General features: G+C 40.5%; 1 pseudogene across 1 annotated transcript; it reads left to right on the top strand.

Moving 5' to 3' along the window:
• The first annotated feature begins 14,613 nt into the window (after positions 1–14,613).
• LOC102133926 (high mobility group protein B1 pseudogene) lies at positions 14,614–16,895 on the top strand (annotated as a pseudogene). The gene has a single exon (XR_012420537.1). The product of XR_012420537.1 is annotated as a high mobility group protein B1 pseudogene (transcript).
• The last annotated feature ends 1,635 nt before the right edge of the window (positions 16,896–18,530 follow it).

Genomic DNA, 18,530 nt, shown 5'->3' with positions numbered 1-18,530 from the left:
CTCCTTTCTTAGTAATTGGTAGATCAAGTAGACAAAAGTATCAGTAATAATACAGAAGAATTGAAAAGTGCAGATAAGAAACATGATCTCAGTCAGGCGCGGTGGCTCACGCCTGTAATTCCAGCACTTTGGGAGGCCAAGGCTGGCGAATCATGAGGTCAGGAGTTCGAGAACAGCCTGACCAACATGGTGAAACCTGGTCTCTACAAAAAACACAAAAATTAGCTGAGCCTGGGGGCGTGTGCCTGTAATCCCAGCTACTCAGGAGGCTGAGGCAGGAGAATCGCTTGAACCCAGGAGGCAGAGGTTGTAGTGAGCCAAGATCATGCCACTGCACTGCAGCCTGGGTGACAGAGTGAGATTCCATCTCAAGAAAAAACAAACAAACAAACAAACAAAAAAGTGACCTCATGACCTCATGTTCAATAAAGTATGAAGTAAAAAATTAAGTCTCAGAAGATTACATTTAGCATGTCACCTTTTTATTAAAGTTAAGAAAAATTAAAATTAAAATCAAACATACAGGTCAGGCACCGTGGCTCGTGCCTGTAATCTCTGCACTTTGGGAAGCCGAGGCGGGTGAATCACGAGGTCAGGAGTTTGCGACCAGCCTGGCCAATGTGGTGAAACCCGTCTCTACTAAAAATACAAAAAATTAGCTGGATGTCATGGCAGGCACCTGTAATCCCAGCTACTTGGGAGGCTGAGGCAGGAGAATCGCTTGAACCTGGGAGGCAGAGGTTGCAGTGAGCTGAGATTGCATCACTGCACTCCAGCCCTGGTGACAGAATGAGACTCCATCTCAATAATAATAATAATAATAATAATAATAGTAATAATAATAATAATTAAACATACAATTTTAGGGATGTACATACATGACATAAGACTATATTTTAAAAAGTAAAGGTGTGATGAAGACAAGATTCAGTATAATGATTATTTCAGATGGGGAGAGGCGTGGGAACAGAACTTAGGAAACACACAGGTAGATGTAGCTTGTCAATATTCAAGTTCATGTATTGGATGATGGTTGATATGTGTTTTTCCTTATTAAAATAATGAATAAATAAGAACCAAGCATAATATTAATCCAAGCCTGTGCAATTGATTTTACACACTCATGCGCGCGCACACACACACACACACGTGCACAGACACATGTCTAGAGATGGACTGCCTAAACTCAAATTCTCGCTCTGCACTCAATTTCTTTGTACTTTGCCTCCCTCCTTTGTAATATGGAGGTGATAATAATTATGTTTATTACATCATGGTAAACATTAAATGAATTAATACATTTGAAGTCCTTAGACCTCTGTTTGATGTGTATGAGGGGATCCATAAATGTTAGCAATCATTATTCTTACCTCTGAGAGAGAACAGAACTTTTGGACGTCCTGCACTTCTGTTTCATTTTGCTCTATTTGTACTCGTGCTTGCCTTCTTCACTTTTCTGAGATAAAGAAGTACTCCTCCCCCTCTTTAAGGCCCACCCCTTCACTCAAACTCTGAATCTCATCCCCTTCCATTATCTCAATGTCCTCATTCCATAAAATGCCCTGCTCTCTCTTGCTTCCTCAATCCCCTTAGATCCATAAAGATTTGGCCAGGAAAGCAGAAACCACTCTAGGCATTTCAAGCAAGGAGAGATATAATACAGGGACTTGGAGGCTCACAAAACTGTTGGAAAGGCTGGGTGTGGGAGGGGGGCAAAGGCCAGAAAAGCCATTACTAGCTTTCAGAAAAACAGTATATCCAGAAATCATAGGAAATTGCCACCAATGATCTCAGTAGTTGAATTACCCAAGTAGATGATTCACAGGAAGATGCCTGGAGGTCTGATAAACTTTATGCTGATCCTTTGCCATTCTTTGTTGCCACAGAGGCAATAATGACTTCTACTTGTCTTCTGTCTTTCAATTTTGTGCCAGTGCCTCTCACTGGTGAACTCTAAATGGACACCTTCTAAGGGACTCTGAGAGGTGTAGTTACCAGGCATCCAGCCCCTGAGACAGAGAAAAACATAGAAGGATTGGAGATGAATGCTGCTTGTCAATAAAATAAAATGTAAACAGTATCTGGTACACTCTTCCCCTCTACTGCATTCTTCCATCTGTATTTTAACATGCGCAGACCTTTTACCTCTTCAGCAAACCTTTCTTTATTCCATTTTTCTTTCCAGCTAGCAGCTTAGATATCTCTCTTCTGCTTTACTAGAATTCTTTTTGGAAAGAATGCACATTCCATTTTCACTTTCTCACCTCCCAGTTTTTCTTCATCTCGTGTTCATCTGGCTTCTGTCCCACAATCTCCCTGTGAATGTGGAAAAGGTTATAAGTGATCTCTTGTGGTTTAATCTACTAAATACTTCTAAGGCTTTAACTTAAGCATTTTTCTCTGCAGCATTTGATATTGGTGACTACTCTCTTCTTCATAAAGTTGTTTCTTCCTTTAGTGTCTGTAAAAACTGGTATACTGGTATAATTTTCTTTTTACAAATTCATAATAGAAATACAGCCACAAATCTCCCTTTTTCAAATACAACTGCCTCATGCTTAATTAACAGGAAATCCATTATCTTTTTCTTGAAGCTGCCAACTTTATATTATCCAACTATTCTGAAGGCTTATAAACCCTAAGTTGGGGGATACCTCATGTCTGCTTAACCCATTACTGCTATTGCTTCTAGCAGCCCCATGACATGTTTGTTAGAGATTGTGGCTATAAAGAATTGCTTTAGTTCTTCCAAGGAGGATGAGGTCAGTCCTTCAGAAGGAAGGGCTAAAGGAGGTTGAGGATTCCACAGCTTTGGCTTCCAAGGTTGTAGCACTCCCCTTTCAGTCCTCTCTGCAGCCACTTCTCAGCACTTCTATACAGGAGAGACTTAGGAATTGCCAAAAGATTATGGTTGTGTTTGATTATGGCCGCAGTTTTGTGTTGGTAATGCTCTTGCAAGTCACCACTTTCTTGGTGTCAGCAAGTTCTAGAATTACTGAACCAGATTGTTTCTGATGTATTTTAGTTCTATGGAAGTCAAACCACAGTTTTCTCTTTCTTCCAAGGAATATGATAGTAGGGATCCCTTGGTTTAATAGGTGTTTTTTTTTTTTTTTCATAAATCTTAAGAACTCAAACTATCTGATTTGCAATAACTACCCCAGACAATGGAACCACTCATCAATCCTTCTGAAGGAGGCTATCTTTGAGATTTTCTGGAAAATTCTATTTCTTCCTCTTCTGTGCTAGAGCTGGAAGTTGTCGTTACTAAAGGAAACATAAATCAAAAACACCAAGTTTTATTTCTAACAAAATGAAATACCATACCCTTCAGATTCATTCATTCATTCAGAAAATTGTAATTGAGGATGAGCATTGGGTCAGGCACTATACTAAGCCCTGGGGAAAGAGTAGTGAATACAATTTAAAAAAATCCCCCTGCTTTCATGGGGTTTTCTTTCTAGCCGAAAGAGACAGACAATCGCCAAATTTAAAAGGTAGACAATACAGCATGTTAGACAGTAATAAACACTATATAATAAATAAAATAAAAAGGGGTGCAACATATAGGAGAAACTAGAATTTTAAGGGTGGTAAGGGAAGGCCTTGCTGATGAGGTGGCATTTATTGGGATGGAAGTTTAAAAGACGGGGAGTCATCTGGGCACCAAGGGCTTCTTTTGGAGAGTGACATGAGCAAACGCAGAAAAGGAGAAAGGTCATAATGAGATTGGTCCTTCTGTCTCAAATGCAGTGGTGGTCATCAGGCTACAGATGTTGGGGTTGGTTTCTTGCCAAGAGCTTGTGACAGCCTTCTCTTTGACCCCAGCTGTTGGACATGTGAAGTCTGGGGGAGGGATGGTCTCATCCTTTTTGCCCACTTCTTACTCCTTATTGAGTTCATCTTTAAGGTGTTGTCTCCAAAGTGCCATCCTCTACGCTATTATCTTTTCGTTCTGTATATTTTCCCTGGCTGCTGTCATTTATGGCCATTGCTTCAATTGACATCTATATGTTAAATATTCCTAAGCCTAAACCTCAGCCGAGTTCTGTTTCCTGAGAGCGACACCCATACCTTTCCCTTTACCTGACATTACCACTTAGCGAGCCAAAGACATTTCAAACTCAAGATGTGCAGATCTAAATCACCCCCCAACCACCCTTACTCTTGTGTTCCTCTCTCAGAGAATGGTCCCATCATCTACTTTGTTGCTTAAGTTAGAAAACGGAGGCTCATCATTGACTCTCATCTTTGACATGTAACCAGTCCCCACAACCACTCCCAATCCAACCAACCACCTCCAATCCAACCAACCTACCAACTATCAATCAATTCATTCTTACAATTCCTTATTATTAGCCAGGCATGATGGTTCATGCCTGTAATCCTAGCACTTTGGGAGGTCAAGGCAGGAGGACTGCTTGCAGCCAGGAGTTCAAGACCAGCTTGGGCAACATAGCAAGAGATCATCTCTACAAATAATAAAAAATAATTTGCTGGAGGTGGTGACATATGCCTATGGTCCTGGCTATTCTGGAGCCTAAGGTGAGAGGGTCACTTGAGAACAGGCAGTCTAGGTTGTGGTGAGCTGAGATAGTGTCACTGCACTCCAGCCTGGGTAGCAAAGTAAGAACCCATCTAAAAATAAAAAGTTTCTTATTATCTCACAGATCTACTTCTCTCCATTCCCACTGCTATTTACAGAGTTCATGTCCTCAACATGTCTTGCCTAGATTATTTCTATGGCTTCATATAGCATCTCATCCTCCAGCTTTGCCTCTCTCCAATCCATTCTCCAGGAGATAGCTCTTTTGATTTTTTTGAAGAATAAATCTGATATATTACCTCCCTACTTAAAACCCTTTGAAGAGTCTCTCTTGCCCTTAGAATAACATATAACCTCCTTAGCCTAACACACAAGGCTCCCATGATCTACTGACTTCTGTAGCCTCATTCTTGTGCTTTCTCCACGCTTACATTTTATACTTCAGTCTTGAATGTCTCACAGTTCCCTGAATGGGCCTACCATACCCAGTCTTGTTATAACACTATTCTTTCCATTTGAGGAAACTTTCCTTCCCCTTTATTATGTGAACTGCACCAAGCTGTCAGGATTTAGCTTCTCGATCCCTCCTTTCTGGGAAGATTACTCCAAAATGTTGGCCTGCCATAGTCTCCCACATTCTGGCAGAGGATACAAGTCTCTTGGGTCAGAGACAAAGGAAGGATTACTGTTCAAAGAAATAACAGTTGCCAAAGTATCGCTGCTTTCTTGCCCTGATTTCCTGAGCTCAGTCTCCACAGGTTGAGATAATAAGGGCCAGGTGATACTTGCACGTGTTGTGGTTGTATTACAGGAAAGGAACCCCGAGCTTAGAGAACCTGAATCTTTCTTATTGGGTTGCAAACAAACACCCCAGGGAAAGATATTATCTTTATCATACTGAACAGTAAACAGACTGGCCTTTTCTTCTCAGGGGAAATCCTATTTCTGTCTTGCCAGGCTGTTGGCTATACAAACATTTATGAAAAGATAGTCTGAGCAAAAGGGTAGTTAGTGCTTCTGCTTGCAAGACATGCAGAGATGTGAGAGGCCCATATAGAATTGTCTCACCCCACTTATTACCAGTTACTGTAATTGCTTACTCATTCACATTTTCTCCAATCATATGGTAAGTTTCTTGAAGAAAGAAGACAGTCTCCTTTCATTGCTGTATCTTTAGGACAGTGACGTGGGCATAGTAAATGCAAAGTAAATATTTGTGGAATGAATGAATGAACTCATTCATTCTACTTGTGACACAAGATTGGGACTGAAGATCCATGCCCAGCTCTTTATATCCGAGGCTAGAGTCATACCCAGAAAGCAGTACTGAGGATTCCTTTTATGGGTCATGGATCCCGTGAGTCTCACTTGGCATGTAGTCGACAGCATAATTGCAGAAATAGGAAAACAGTGGTAGTTACGATGTATCTCAACATTTTCTTCCCTTTCTTCTCTTCCAAAGCATGTAAGCATGTGAGCCTCAGAAGAATTTCTGTGGTATTTATTTGAATTTAACTCTACCTTTAGGCAGTGATTGGCAGGTATTTTTGGTTTATGAAACAATTTTAAATTGCCATCCAATAATTTTGATAAGACAATAATGCCCACAAGAATGTAAGTTCAATGAGGATAAGTATTTTCAGAGATATAGGTCCTGAATCTATTTTTGTTGATTGAATTGAAGAATTTAATTTGTTGAGCACTCACTGTATGCCTAAGCATGGGGCTAAGCACTTAATAAACTTCATTTAATTTGTACAATGACCGCACGAAGCAGGTAGTATATTATCCCCATTTTGCAGATGAGGAAGCTGAGGCTTAGAGAAATTAAGACTTGCCCAAGACTGCACTACTGGTAAGTGCTGGGCTAGTGTTTAAACCTAGGCAGTGACTCCACACAAAGCATTTCTCTGCCCATGAAAGTGCTGTTGTTGAAAGGTTATCTTTATCAAGAAGAAGGAGAATAGCATATAAACCTATGTTATGCATTTTTAGTGGATTGTAATCTGGCTTGAAAATTTGTAGCTTGGTGAATATTGTGTGAATCATCAAAATCAAGTTGCAGACATTTGACCATTTTTGACCGACAAAAACGTCAATTTCATATATTTCAACATAAAATATGTGCTGCAAACGCTATCTGAGAAAATGTTGCTTTCAAAAGTAGCTTCAGAACATTAACTATCTTGAGTACAGTGTGTGCTTTGGTTCCCCAGACCATGCCTGGCATGGCAGTTTTACTGTTTACGTAGAGCCGGGGGTCATCCAGAGGACATTTTTGTGGAAAATTGGGACCAGAGAGAGAATGTGTCTGAGCTGAGACCCATAAGGACCAAAAGCACAATGGATGAGAGCAACCAGAAAGACCACAGTAGCTGCTGAAGATACTGAACCAGAGAGAATCAGATTAGCTGGAAGGTCTTCTGGGGTCCTAGCAATATTCAACTTTATACTGCCAGAATGAATTCCTGTCTGGAAAGGGACAATATAAGAAAATTCAAGTTCCCCAAAACGAATTTGCTGTTTTCAGCAATGACGAATTCCCATAGTATTTGGTAAGTATAGCAATTATTGAGTTAGAGGACATAACCACCATTGTTGCAAAAAGTTAATGCTCTTGGCTAAATATTCATTTATATCGTTAGTATTATGAAATGCAGCCAGAGAATGTTTAGAAACTCACTCTGTTGGTGGAACGAGTCTGAAAGGAATCACATTCTGTCAAGGACTGAACTGTAGGGTGAACTTTTGTGTGATTGGCATTGGTTCCAGTCATGCCAGCAGAAACACAATTCCCCGTTGTCTCTGTGATCCGTGCTTCACCTTGCCTGTGGGGCAGGGGCATTTTGATGTGACCTCTTTGAAGACTCGACTCTGTGTCTGCCGCTGTTGTTAGAGGAGGCTGGCAAGCCTGACACTTCTGTAACGGTTACGGCGGTCATCCTCATTTTTCTATATTTCATCATACAGTTAGTAGGTCACACATACTAATGGTAATTTAATAAGCATATCATGCAAATGGCACAGGACAGTGTTTGATTTTGTCATGGAGGTCATAGATCTGAGAGTCAAAAATATTCTACATAATTGTGTCAGAAGTTGAGAATTAAACAAAGTAAAATAGAGCTATTTTTCTTTCTTATTAAATTTTCTTTAGTTTAGAACATTATTTGTGATATATACTGCCAATCAAATACATGTTTTTTTCCAGATGGCACAATATTATTTTATAATTTTCTTGTATAAAATGTTTTAAATACAAAGTAGCTATAAAAGAGAAAGTAAAATGGTCACCATTCAGGGACAACCATAATCAATATTTTGTACATATTTCTAATCAAAGCGTATAAATAAGTCAATTTCTAAAACACATTGAGATCATACCATACACACTTTTGGTATCTAGATTGTTTCCACTTTGTATGTTATAAACATTTTCCCATCTTTAATACATATTATTTTCTCACCTGGTTTTTCACGGCTGCACGGAATCCATCATGCAGATGGGTGTGAAAAATTATGGAGCTTTTTATACACAGGGTATAGGGGGAAGCACCAGGAGTTAGAGTCAGAAGACGTAGCTTTAAACTTTTGTTCTTTGAGTGTCTCTGTTTCTTCAACTATAAAATGGAGATATTAACATTTGCCTGGCTGCCTTGCATAAAAGTTAGGTGAGTTTCTTTGAGGCATAGAGCAGGACATGATAGCAAGGAATTTTTATTTAAAGGTGTGTATATGTGACATGTTAAGGCTTTACAGATAGGCCATCGCACCAGAGTCTGCCTTAATCATTTGGTCTTAAAAACAGAAAAAAGCCAACAAAGATTGTAATCGAAGTTATATGTAAACTGTCATCCCACAATGCTTCATAATGCAGTTTTTAAAGTTTAGGTTAAAGCAAAACTCTTAAAGAACCAGCATGCCCTTTTAGAAGGGATTTGTCTTCAGCGAAGAACCTGTGTTACCAACTGAAGCGTCAATCTGGAAATATTGCCAGGGCCTTCCTTGGTCTTTAAACAAAATCACTGATGGGCTTTAATACTGGGTGGGAATTTTGAGAGGTCTCTCCGATTCTAGGAATTAATATATTTTGATGAATGCGAATTTTTAATATTTACCAGGTTAATATTCTCTTACCCAAAATGTAGTGAAAAGGACTTGCTACTCAAACCTCTGAAATCATGAGCAGGGAGGAAATTCAGTGATCTCAATATCTCTGGTTCCAAGACCCAACTCTTTGCTTTCTTTTCACAACAGAAGACCCAGATTAGAAAACTGTTCTGAAGGGAAACAGCCCTTGACTCTGTGCTACTGCTATACGCAGGCTTCATGGATTATCCTAACATTCTGGCAGGAGGGTAGGGCTAGTAAGAAATTGTGCTCTCCTTCTTACCACACGCACAATTTTAGGCCCCTTTTTGATCACAACTCAGGATGTGGCAGGGTTTAAAAAAGAAAAAAGATTAAAAAAATGGAGGCTTAAGCTCTCTACACTGCTGCCCAGCCTAAAAGTTAGCTGGCACATTATTTTTAATGTCATCAAGAAACTCTCTTGTGGGGAATACATATGCATCAATTTTCATTGCAGAGAAAGACAATTTTAGGACTAGGTTACAGATCCTTCAACTTGGAGGAGATGAACTTGATAGATTCTGCCTCATTAGTCTTACAGTGATGTTTCCCCCCTTTTCTTTTCAAAATATGTCCCCTGGAATTGTTGGGCAATGTGGGAAAATATTGTGACAAACATTCCTGTTTATGTGTGTCATGGGGGCGACTGTTTTGTTTGCATCGCTTCTTGCCTCTGCCCCTCCTTTTCATGGTCAGCAGTTCCCTGACAGCTCAGATTCCTCTGCTGACATCTGTTATAATGAGAGCTCTGGCGGGAATAGATTTGCAAAATGATGGGCTCACAATAGGACGGAGCTGTTCCCCAAACTTTCCTTGAGGTAAGCAGATGGGGTCTGAAAATAGAGCATTTGAACCAATTAGGTCTAGGTGAACGAATTTATTCAGCACACACTGAAGAGTGATTCTGCACCCAACTTCTTTCCCTATCTCCTTCACCCCTCACCTCCCCCATCTCACCAATAGGAGGGTTTCCGATGGCGTGGGTTTTATCCCCCCTGAACACTTGCTGGGAGACAGGCCCTTCCAGTTCCTAAAGCAGAAGCATGCTGGGTATTTACCCTGTGCCAACCGTCTGAATAACAGAGAAAACCCACCCCTCATGCCTCATAATGAGAAGCTGGGGCAACACATGGGGCTTTCCCACTCGTCACAAATGATGGCTGTTTGTGCTAGTTAACCTTTTCTAAGCCTGGGTCAGCTCCTGCTGGGAGGCAGGGGCGATCTGGAGAGAGTGAAAGCCTGGCAGACCCCAAAGTCTCCAGCACACTTTGGCCCCCAACACATGCCACTGCCTTTGCAGAATACCAAACCATCCCACATCACGCTCTTCATAAGTCAGCCGGGCTCCATGTGCAGCTGACAGTTCGGATTCCAGAGGAGAACTGCCTCCAGGAACACTCTGCAGATACTTCCTGGTAACTTTTATTTTCTGGCACAGCTTATCTTCTCTTTTCAGAGGAATCACTAAAAAAGGATGAAATGGAAATTTTCCCATCCTGGGCCTTATTATTTTCAGCAGTCTCCACTAGCTGTTTAAAGAGAAGACTTCTTTGTAGTTTCAAAGCCTAAAGTCAAGTCAGTAATACACATTTTAATAACTTGTGCCTTAAGCGTATTGACTGAAGCAAAATGAAGACAGGGCGATTAAGAAATACACTCCTAAGTCCCATTCTTTGGGTATCTGGGGAGAATTTTGCAAGTGTCATGGGGGAATGCTATCTAATGAAGTATGGGGGAAGAAGGGCAGCTGAAAGGGAAATTTTGGAAATCTCTTTGGGGGTAAGGGGAACAAGTTCAAAAATGATGAAAATTCAAAGCCCAAGTGAGAGGTTGATTTTGTCTCACCATTGAAATAGCCAAACCTCATAAAAGGAATCAGATGTTGCAAATTGCAGGTTGAAATGATCAGTGGAAATGCATTTATCACAGCTGCCAGCGCCGAACTCATACCCTGTAACATACTCCAGAGAGACCTGAACAGTCTGTAGAGCTCAAATTCTCAAATCCCACCATCCCTGACTATCTCCTGCTGCCAGCTCAGACCTGTGGATTATTGTGCTAATTCAACACCATCTGCTTATAAGGTGGTATTGTTCAGAATGGTGTGTTTATGTGGCAACGGGTATCCTGAGAAGGGAGGAGGAGCTGACGCACAGTTGAAATAGTTCATTAACCCCAAAAGCAGTTAGCTGTGAGAAGCTTAATGCAGAGCTGCTACAGCATTTACAGGAATAGACAAAGTCTAACATCTCAGGCATTACATGCTGAGGAAATCCACCTTTGAGTTAAATCCTTGCTTATTTAAAAGCAATCCTATGGGCTCCATTAGAATTTACTATTTGTGGCTATTAATAGTGGTAAAGAGAGGAGTAAAATAAGTGAAACCAAAGGTTGAGATCTTCTACTACTGTTCATTGGGATGATTTGACACCAGATGCTGACACGTGGACAGGATTCACCCCCTACTTTTAAGTCATGCTCAGGTACCTGGAGGATGGGCATTTATTGCTTTCCGTAAAACCATGGTATAGTTTGCAATGGTGGTTTTTTTGTTGTTGTTTTGGGTGCACACTGTTATACTACTTTGGGAACATTGAATGGTAGAAACAACATGGGTTCAGGGACCAAAAAGTTTGAATCTCTGCCCTACCCCTCACTGCCTGTGTGATTTTGAACATGTTTCTGAACTTCTCTGAGCCTTGGTTTCCTCATTGTCTAAAACATGGACAATACTTGTCCTGAACAGTTATTAGAGGATTAAGTAGAAGAATGTCTGTGAATGCATCTGGTGTGGTATTTGGCGCAAAGTGGGCGTCTTCCTTTGGTGTTGCTATAAAGGAATACTGGAAACTGGGTAATTTATAAGGAAAAAATTCAAATTTATTTGGCTCATGATTTTGATGTCTGGAAAAGTTCTAGATTAGGCATCTGGTGAGGGCCTTGGGTGGCTTCCATTCATGGCGGAAGGCGAAGGGGAGCTGGCGTGCAGAGAGAACACAAAGTTAGGGAGGGGGCAAGAGAGAGGAGGGGTTGCTGCCTGGCTCTTTTTAACAACCAGCTCTCTGGAGAACTAACAGAGCAAGAACTCCCTCACCATGCACCAAGTGGTCACTAATCTATTCATGAGGGGTCCCCTCCATGACCCAAACTCCTCCCAATAGGCCCCACCTCCAACATTAGGGATCAAATTTCAACATGAGATTTGGAAAGGACAAACATCCAAACTATAGCATCAGACAACAGAATTTTCCCTTGACTATAGTCTCCTTTATGCCAATTCATGTTTCAAATACTACTTATAAGCTATATGACACTGGTTGGGCCTAATTGAACTTTGTCTCTTGCTTTCTCCATTTTTTTCTTATATCTATGTCTTCTCTTTCTGGCTTCTTTCATGAGCAGAATATATATATATATCTCCCTGTGTTTGGCATTTGTTAAATGTTCCATTTCTTCTACCATTCATTCATTGATTCATTCAACCCATGAAATCTGTTACATGCCTATAATAAGCCAGTATTGCAAAGAAGTATAAATAAAGTCTATATTTTTGGGGAACTGACAATTTGGGGATAGAAAGTATGATAGCATCCTTCAAAATCTGAATGGCTGTTGTGAAAATTACGAATAATTAATGGGGCAAGGACTCTATTTTACTTATCCCATTGTCTAAACCCAGAGCTCAGTTCAGACATGCCTTCATTGTATAAACTTAAAAGTTAAAGAACAGAGATGATATTTGCTTAGTGGGTAGAAATAGGACCAGCTGGTAACAAACACTGGATTTCGTATCAGCATAAACAAATTCTAACATTGTGAAGGCACACACTGAGGAGGGGTGAAATCCTAGTCATGGGTGGTTCAGGTTCTGGCCCCCTGAGAGATGTGGAAGAGAAGCTGCAAGCCTAACTGGGAATTTATAGTTCCTTCAGAGACATCTGCATAGCTATGTGTTTGTAGGCTTGAAATACTGATCGTATCAGTCAGGAAGGAAGGAATAGAAAGTACCAGAAAGGAAGAGAAAACACTACTCATGATAGCATGAACAATAAGAGGACTTATAGCTCACCAACAATATGTCAGAATGAGGGAAACTCCAAGTTGGTTTCTGTAGAAGCTCTATAATGTCGACAAGCACCTGATGGGCACTAATTTATTCATGAGGGGCCTGCCTCCATGACCCAAACTCCTCCCATTAGGCCCCGCCTCCAACATTAGAGATCAAATTTCAACATGAGATTTGAAGGGGACAAATGACAAGATTCCTTCCATCTCATCATTCTGTAGTCTTTAGCATTTTTCCCTCAGAGTAACCCCCTCATGCTTACAAGGTGGCTGCCACAGATCCAGCTCTCAAGTGCAGACATGTTCATGTCCGGTGACAGAAAAGAAACCATTTCTTTCTAAATTTTTTTGATAAGGAAATCTTTCTCAGAAGCCTTTCAGCGGACTTGCTTCCCATCTCATTGCCCAAATTACAACATATACCGAATTTAATCCCTGACAAGAAGAACAGGACCAGCCTATAGGCTGCCAGAAGTCAATTGGGTTCTCTAAGTAAGAAAGAAGAAAAGTAACTGCTGTTGAATGGGAACCACTAATGCCAAATACAGACAGCCTGATGCAATGAAGAAAGCATGAGTTTCGGTTCTGTTCTACTGTTTGGTAGCTGTGTGACCTTGAATGTATCTGTCTTCTCAGGCTGCTATAACAAAATACTGCACATTGGGCAGCTTTAACAATATAAATTTATTTTCTCAAAGCTGTGGAGGCTAGCAGTCCCAGACTGAAATGCCAGCTGATTCAGTTCTTGCTGAGGGCTCTTTTCTTGCCTCGTTAATGGCTTCCTTTTCCCCGTGTCTTCACATAGGCTTTTTCTGTGCACATGGAGAGCGAGCATGTCAGGATTGAGCTTTCTGGTGCTTAATGATTTCCTTGCTCCAAACATAGTCACATTGAGGGTTAGGGCTTGAACATATGAATTTCGGGGAGAAACAATTCAGTTCAGAGTATAGGGAAAATTACTTAACTCTCTAAGCCTTTCTTTCCTACCTCTGCAAATGGGACTAATCATATACACCTCCTAGTGTTCTCCTGGGAATACGATGAAATAATGACACATATGCTCAAACTTACCCCAAAGCCTTGAGTTACATTAGTTTACATTTTGTTCTTTTCACTCCATCAACTAAAACCAGACAACTCATGCAATGATAGAAACGTCACCAAATCACACGGCTTTCCATAGTGCATACTGATTTTAAGAATTGAGTTCCGGTTTCTGACAACCAGAGTAGCTTAAATATGCTTAGAAAAGGCAAATAATGCTTTATTTGCCTGAAGATTATATTATTTCATCTCAAAGTTAATGTGGTAATTTTATTGCAGAAATATTGTTATGGATTCCCTATCATTCTTTCTTGAGGATTAAAGGGAATAAAGTTGAAAACTCTACATAGTTGAAAGATAAAACATACCTGGGTGATTGGTTTCTTGCAACTAGCAGAGACACTTAAGGGAGCAGCCTCTGAAAGCAGATTTTGTTTTGTTTTGTTGTTTTTTTGAGACAGAACTTCACTCTTTTGCCCAGGCTGGAGTGCAGTAGCGTGATCTTGGAGTGCAGTGGCACGATCTTGTCTCACTGCAACCTCTGCCTTCTGATTTTAAGCGATTCTCCTGCCTCAACCTCCCAAGTAGCTGGGATTATAGGTGCCCACCACCATGCCCAGCTAATTTTTGTATTTTCAGTACAGACGGGGTTTCACCTTGTTGGCCAGGCTGGTCTCGAATTCCTGACCTCATGATTCACCCGCCTTGGCCTCTCAAAGTGCTGGGATTACAGATGTGAGCCGCTGTGCCCAGTCTGGCAGATTGTTTTTACTGGCTGCATCATATTGACAAAATTATTTGGACAGAGCGGAGAAAGTGAGGAGGCTGCGTCTGGCTCCCGCTCTCACAGCCATTGCAGTACATTGAGCTCCATAGAGACAGCGCCGGGGCAAGTGAAAGCCGGACGGGCACTGGGCAACTCTGTGCCTCGCTGAGGAAAAATAACTAAACATGGGAAAGGAGATCCTACGAGGCTGAGAGGCAAAATGTCATCATATGCATTTTTTTTTGCAAACTTGTCGGGAGGAGCATAAGAAGAAGCACCCAGATGCTTCAGTCAACTTCTCAGAGTTTTCTAAGAAGTGCTCAGAGAGGTGGAAGACCATGTCTGCTAAAGAGAAAGGGAAATTTGAAGGTATGGCAAAGGCAGACAAGGCCCGTGATGAAAGAGAAATGAAAACCTATATCCCTCCCAAAGGGGAGACAAAAAAGAAGTTCAAGGATCCCAATGCACCCAAGAGGCCTCCTTTGGCCTTCTTCCTGTTCTGCTCTGAGTATCACCCAAAAATCAAAGGAGAACATCCTGGCCTGTCCACTGGTGATGTTGCGAAGAAACTGGGAGAGATGTGGAATAACACTGCTGCAGATGACAAGCAGCCTTATAAAAACAAGGCTGTGAAGCTGAAGGAAAAATATGAAAAGGATATTGCTGCATATCGAGCTAAAGGAAAGCCTGATGCAGCAAAAAAGGGAGTTGTCAAGGCTGAAAAAAGCAAGAAAAAGAAGGAAGAGGAGGAAGATGAAGAGGATGAGGAGGAGGAGGAATATGAAGAAGATGAAGATGAAGAAGATGATGATGATGAATAAGTTGGTTCTAGCGCAGTTTTTTTTCTTGTCTATAAAGCATTTAACCCCCCTGTACACAACTCACTCCTTTTAAAGAAAAAAATTGAAATGTAAGGCTGTGTAAGATTTGTTTTTAAACTGTACAGTGTCTTTTTTTGTATAGTCAACACACTACCGAATGTGTCTTTAGATAGCCCTGTCCCGGTGGTATTTTCAATAGCCACTAACCTTGCCTGGTACATTATGGGGGTTGTAAATTGGCATGGAAATTTAAAGCAGGTTCTTGTTGGTGCACAGCACAAATTAGCTATATATGGGGATGGTAGTTTTTTCATCTTCAGTTGTCTCTGATGCAGCTTATACGAAATAATTGTTGTTCTGTTAACTGAATACCACTCTGTAATTGCAAAAAAAAAAAAAAAAAAAAAAAAAAAAAAAAGTTGCAGCTGTTTTGTTAACATTCTGAATGCTTCTAAGTAAATACAATTTTTTAAATTAGTATTGTTGTCCTTTTCATAGGTCTGAAATTTTTCTTCTTGAGGGGAAGCTAGTCTTTTGCTTTTGCCCATTTTGAATCACATGAATCATTACAGTGTTTATCCTTTCATATAGTTAGCTAGTAAAAAGCTTTTGTCTACACACCCTGCGTACCATAATGGGGGTAAAGTTAAGTTGAGATAGTTTTCATCCATAACTGAACATCGAAAATCTTGATCAGTTAAGAAATTTCACATAGCCCACTTACATTTACAAACTGAAGAGTAATCAGTCTACTCAAAGCATGGGATTGTTAGAATCAAACATTTTGAAAATCTGTCCTTGAAGGACTAATAGAAAAGTATGTTCTAACCTTTACATGAGGACTCTATTCTTTAACTCCCATTACCATGTAATGGCAGTTATATTTTGCAGTTCCCACATTAAAGAAGACCTGAGAATGTATCCCCAAAAGTGTGAGCTTAAAATACAAGACTGCCATATGAAATTTTTTGTTGACATTAGTCTCAGTGAAGACTATGAAATGCTGGCTATAGATGTCTTTTCCCATTTATCTCAATATGGACTGCTCAGGAAACGAGATTTTCCATTACAAGTATTTTTAATTAATTGGGCCAGCTTTTAAAATGAAGATGCCTCATTCAAAATAGGGTATATTTTCCTATATTATGGTTTGCCGCTTTATAAATCCAAGTAGATAGGAGGAAAGAAGACACTTAAACTTTGCATCTCAGTATGAATTATTCAATTTATTTGAATGATTTTTCTTTACAAAACAAACTCATTAGTCATTATCTGCTTAGCAGTTTAGGGAACAATTTGGCAATTTTGTGGTTTTCGAGATTATCATTTTCTTAAAGTGCCAGTATTTTAAAATAGCGTTCTTGTAATTTTACACACTTTTGTGATGGAGTGCTGTTTTGTTATATAATTTTGACTTGGATTCTTTCCATTTGCATTTGTTTACGTAATTTCAGGAGGAATACTGAACATCTGAGTCCTGGATGATACTAATAAACTAATAATTGCAGAGGTTTAAAAAAAATTATTTGACTGCTGTAGGTTTCAGTTTTCTCATTTGTAAAGTTGTAATAATAATACTTTATTTATAATAATATTGATAATTATAATATTTTGCTAATGGGGTTACTACAATGAATTATGACAATACTGCTAATAATAATATTTTACTTCAGGGGGTTGCTGTTAAGATAACTTGGGTTAATATACATGAAGTGCTTGGATCAGTGCCAAGCTTGATCCATCATCACCATCATCAACATCATCCACAAATAACACTCTAGGAAACAACCTGTAGCCAAATCTTTGCTTTCATTGAGATGGATTCCTAAAGGAGCTACATTGTGGGGTCACAAGGCATTTGTCACTCAGCTTCTTTAAGACTCAAGAACTTCATCCAGCCAGGTGTGGTGGCTCATGTCTGTTATCCTACTACTTTGGGAGGCAGAGGCAAGAGGATCACTTGAGTCCAGGAGTTCAAGACCAGCCTGGGCAACATAGGGAGACCTCCCCGCACCCAATCTCTATAAAAAGTGAAAGAAAATTAGCTGGATCTGGTGGCGCATGCCTGTAGTCCCAGTTACTTGGAAGACTGAGGCAGGGGGATCACGTAAGCCCAGGAGGTTGAGGCTGCAGTGAGCTGAGATTGCGCCAACTGCAGCCTGGGTGACAGAGCAAGATCCTGTCTCAAACAAAACAAAACAAAACAAACAAAAAACAAACAAAAAAACTCCCCAGACCTGCCCCCCCCCCCCACAAAAAAAACCCTAAAAAGAACAACTTCCAATTTAGCTGAGCCAGGCATGTTTTGTGACAGCATTGCCTGGAGTCAGGAGAAGACAACTCTGATCAAAACCAGCTGCAGGTCCTGTGATACTGAACTTTTCTTGTCACTGTGATATCAAGGCATGCCTGGAAGTGCTTCCTGGAGGTGTCCTGTAACTGTCTTGGCACTTATTTGCAGTCTATATGTTGATGGACCTCAGAATACTACCTATGTTCTGCCCCTTAGCAGCTATTCATCATAGGCTACCTTGCCAGGGAATGACCCAGGGCATTGTGACAGATCAATTTACTTAATGGATTATACATTTCAAATAACTTGAAGTTGATTTGGTCCAGCCTGACTGTTGCTGGGCTGATCATCATTCTGATAAATGACAAGGTTGCTGGGTTTGTTCCCTGGTGGTATTTTACAGGCAGGGCTTGCCCAGGGTTTAGCTGTGCTTGGTGCTAACGGAGAAGGCATGTGGAGGCTTGGGAAGCAGGTCTCTCTGGTTTTGGAACACAAAGGACACACACAGAAAACCTGACCAGGCCCTTTTTTTTTTTTTTTTTTTTGCCACCTCTGTGTGCCTCAAGGCAGTGTGGCTGGAAACGATGGGAATCTGTTCTTGCCAACTCTTTGATTCCTCCTTATAGGACCAAGCTCTCTTCCCTGGCAGAAGGAAGAAATTGGGGCAGCTGGAAAGACTCAAATAACTGAGTTTGTCTCCCCTTTAATCTTTCTTTGTAGGTGAACTAGAGGCCAGAGAACAAACAGGTGATAAAAGAGCAAGAAATCCTTGCAAAAGGATAGGCAGAATGCGTCTTAGGGGCTGTGAAAAGAAGCTAAAGAAGGTCAGATTCTGTTACACCTTAAACCCACTTAAGCTGAGCA

This window comes from Macaca fascicularis, chromosome 11 (genome assembly GCF_037993035.2).
Source record: "Macaca fascicularis isolate 582-1 chromosome 11, T2T-MFA8v1.1".
Lineage (NCBI taxonomy): Eukaryota > Metazoa > Chordata > Mammalia > Primates > Cercopithecidae > Macaca > Macaca fascicularis.
This window is presented reverse-complemented; position numbering and strand designations above follow the sequence as displayed.